The sequence below is a fragment of the Triticum aestivum genome, chromosome 4D, assembly GCF_018294505.1.
Source record: "Triticum aestivum cultivar Chinese Spring chromosome 4D, IWGSC CS RefSeq v2.1, whole genome shotgun sequence".
NCBI classification, from domain to species: Eukaryota; Viridiplantae; Streptophyta; class Magnoliopsida; order Poales; family Poaceae; genus Triticum; species Triticum aestivum.
The window spans coordinates 202,005,515-202,009,292 of NC_057805.1; the positions used below are offsets into that span (position 1 = coordinate 202,005,515).

Consider the following 3,778-nt stretch of genomic DNA (forward strand, 5'->3'; position numbering starts at 1 on the left):
ATCCATGGAAGAATCATCACAATGCAAAACTAAATCTCCAACACTAGTATCCATATGATCTGAAATGTGTGTGTCAACTAGGATATGGTGTCATCATCATCAAAGATAATCCATGAAAGCTCAATCTTGTCACACGGAGAAACTGGTTCCGGCTTTTGGGTAAGAGATTCTTGCTGAGATGAAGTGATTTGTTGCAAGCAAGCAACTGAATCAGAGGTGGGCTTCTCATTGTACCACTGAAGTTGGTGGAAGGCTATGTTCTCAATCAGAAGAAAAGCATCATCAAGTGTCTTGTTTGTAATAGCTCCACCCGATGCCATATCGACGTATGCTCGAGTGTCCGAAGTCAATCCTCTATAGAATATCTGCAGCTCTAACCATCTCTCGAGCCCATGATTAGGACATCTCCCGAACAAGGCTTTGTACCTCTCCCAAGCATCATACAAGTTCTCGCCTTCACGCTGAACGAAGCTGAAGATCTCATCTCGAATTGTGGACTGCTTGTGTAGTGGGAAATATTTATCCAAGAAAGCTCATGATATCTCGTTCCAATTGAATGATCTTGATGGCAAGGATCGATACCAAGCACGAGCATCATCTCGGAGAGAGAATGTGAACAGCATGCACTTGATAGCATCTCGAGGAACTCCATGGTACTTGACTGTACCTAAATACTCCATGATTCGGTGTAAGTGCTCATAGGGATCCTCAGTAGGCAATCCTCCAAACTGATGTTGTTGAACCAAAGCAATAAGACCAGACTTAAGCTCAAATTTTTCCGCCTCAAAAGACGGCCAAAGTGGCCCTGTGAAATAGCATTGGCTGCTTGGCATCCAAACATCACGAAGCATCGCCATATCTCCACCAAGTGTAACTATCAATCAACCTGTAAATAGTTTAGATTTCCTACGCGCACTCATAAACAGTAAATACTAGTCAGAATGTTAGTATCCTAATAAGCCGAAGCAACAACAAGTGAGAAAAAATATAAAAGAAACACAGAAAATGAAATACACGACTAAATAAACACGGAACTAAAATAAACCTACTCTATACCCAACATAATCGCTCGATGCTAGTCCCCGGCAACGGCGCCAAAATGATCGATTGTAAGTATAGTGGGGTTTTACGCCCAAACTGCGAGTGTCGTGTTTCCCATAGGGACTAGGCGACAGCAACAATGCTTGGCTAAAGCTAGGTGACAGAATATAGATGATGATTGCAAGGAAATATAGACCTAAACTAACCAAAGTCGACGACAAAGAAAATGAAAATAAGCAATGGGGAGGTTCAGATTGTCTATATTGTCTTTTTGGTGTTTTCGTAATGCTTGAGAAATTAAAATACTAACACAAGCTAACATCAATGACAACAGAAGTAAAAGGACATGAACGTAGCATGACAAGGACACATATATAACTATCAAACATGAACAGAGGGAAGAAACAAGGTTGTAGGACAGAATATACGTATCACATCAAAGACACACACATATGTATATATATCACACACATTTATCTCACAAGACCTTGAGCTAATACATGGACTACAAAACTGAATATATTTCTGCAGAAAAGGGAACACACTGTGACAACACATACATATGCAGATTACTACTTAACAGACTACAAGTGCCTACTAAACATATATCAGGTTGCAGGTAGTCTTAGAATCTGAATATTACAAAGTTTCTCACATATCAAATTACAGAAAATTCAGAGAGAGAGAGGGGGGGAGAACAGCAGCAAGCTTAGTTTGCTGAAGTTGAACGGTAGGGGGTCGTCCTGGAGATGGTGAAGGACAGCAGTAGCTTCAGCGTAGGGAGAGGAGTAGCAACAGTTTGGGTTCAGAGAAGTAGCAGCAAGAGAAGTGGAGGGAGCAGCAGCAAGGCGGAGAAGAGAAGAGCGGCAGGGGCGTGAAGAAGAAGCAGAAGCAGGGGAATGGAGAAGAGGAGCAGCAGTTGGAGAAGGAGGAGCAGCAACGTGATGAGGGGGGGAGCAGCAGCACTGAAAGAGCAGCAGCAAAGGGGTTGAAGGAGAAGCAGCAAGCAGTGGAGGGAAAGAGAGGCAGCAGCAGTTGAGGCGCGGGAGGTGGGTACTGGTGGCTGGAGGCGATGGTGGTGTTGGGCGATGCAGGTGGTGCTGGTGGCGTGTGAGGTGCGGCTGGCGGTGGAAGGTGTTGGTGGCGCGCCGCCACGCCGGCCTGGCCGCGGCGACGGCCGGATGTGGAGAAGAGTGGTGAGAGGGAGAGAGATGAGATGCCAGGCCCGATTGGATCCCTCCGGCACCTAGGGATTTTGTTCCCCTCCTCTCATCTGCACTTTGTGATTTGGCCCTCTTACTTCTCTTCTTTCTTCATAAGAAGGTCCCTTCCTTGTTGAGTTTTGGCCCTCAGTTTCTTCTTTCCTTCATGCTCAGGTCCCTTTCTTCACTTCTTTCATGCCCTTCTCTCTTCTCGTTAGCCACATAGTAGAAGTCTTGATGATTATAGTGCCTTTGCGCACTTTTCTGCAAAAGAAACAATTCACTAGTCAACATTCTCTTATATGATTATCATTCAAATATTCAGTATTTCATAGCAAGAATTGATGGTCAGAACTCAACAAATGGTATATTTGTATGCCAAATATATATATATGAAATGCGCTTATCAACATGCTTATGCATTCACATGATCTTATATTCTATATTTACATGATTGCATACATGTAGGGGGAGCCCATGCATGTTACATGTCCTTCCAAAGCTTTGCTTGTTATTCTTCGTATCTTTATCTAAAGCTTTGATGTATGTTGTCATCAATTACCAAAAAGGGGGAGATTGAAAGCACAAGTGCTCCCTGGGTGATTTTGGTAATTAATGTCAACATATCTCTTGTTAGACTAATATTTTCATCTAATATATTTCAGATGAGTTCAACAGTGGAGTGGCATGGACAAGAGGATGTGGAACCCCTTCAAGATGCTAAGGACAAAGATTGGCAAAAGCTCAAGACTCTACATTTTCATTTTAGTGATCCAATATCACATTGAGTCAATAGGAAAGCCAATACTATTAAAAGGGGATGAGGTGTTTCTTAATGGCTTGCTTTCTCAAAGTGCTTAGTGATATGGTCCAAAGCCCTCAACCACTTTCTCATATCCACATATGTCCCAAACCAAAAGTCAAACTCGGCCCACTGATTTGATCTATCCGACGCCACCGAGTTCACTTGACATAGCCATTGCCGGAAACCCTAATCAGTTCGGTCTCACCGATGGGATCTCGGTCTCACCGAGATGAGCTTGCAAACTCTCTATTGCCTGCTGCAATTATTTATGTCCCACCGAAATATGCAGTCGGTCCCACCGAGTTTGCTTGAACCAACTCTCTGTTTTGCTTATTACCAAAATCGGTCTCACCAAGTTTGTGTAGTCGGTCAAACCGAGTTGAGGTTTTACCCTAACCCTAGCACATCGGTCCCACCGAGTTGATCATGTCGGTCCCACCGAAAAACCTAACGTTCACATTTTGAACTAAATCGGTCTGACCGAGTTTCAGTATTCGGTCCCATCGAGTTTTGTAAATTGTGTGTAACGGTTAGATTTTGTGTGGAGGCTATATATACCCCTCCAACCATCCTCCATTCATGGAGAGAGCCATCAGAACATGCCTACACTTCCAACATTCATTTTCTAAGAGAGAACGACCTACTCATGTGTTGAGACCAAGATATTCCAATCCAACCACAAGAATCTTGATCTCTAGCCTTTCCAAGTTGCTTTCCACCCAAATCATCT

At 43.5% G+C, this 3,778-nt stretch overlaps 1 non-coding gene across 1 annotated transcript; it reads left to right on the plus strand.

Annotated features, from left to right (window-relative positions):
- Nucleotides 1-387: 387 nt before the first annotated feature.
- On the plus strand, nt 388-494 carry LOC123100843 (small nucleolar RNA R71). The gene has a single exon (XR_006448477.1). It is a non-coding gene; the product is annotated as a small nucleolar RNA R71 (small nucleolar RNA).
- Nucleotides 495-3,778: the final 3,284 nt, after the last annotated feature.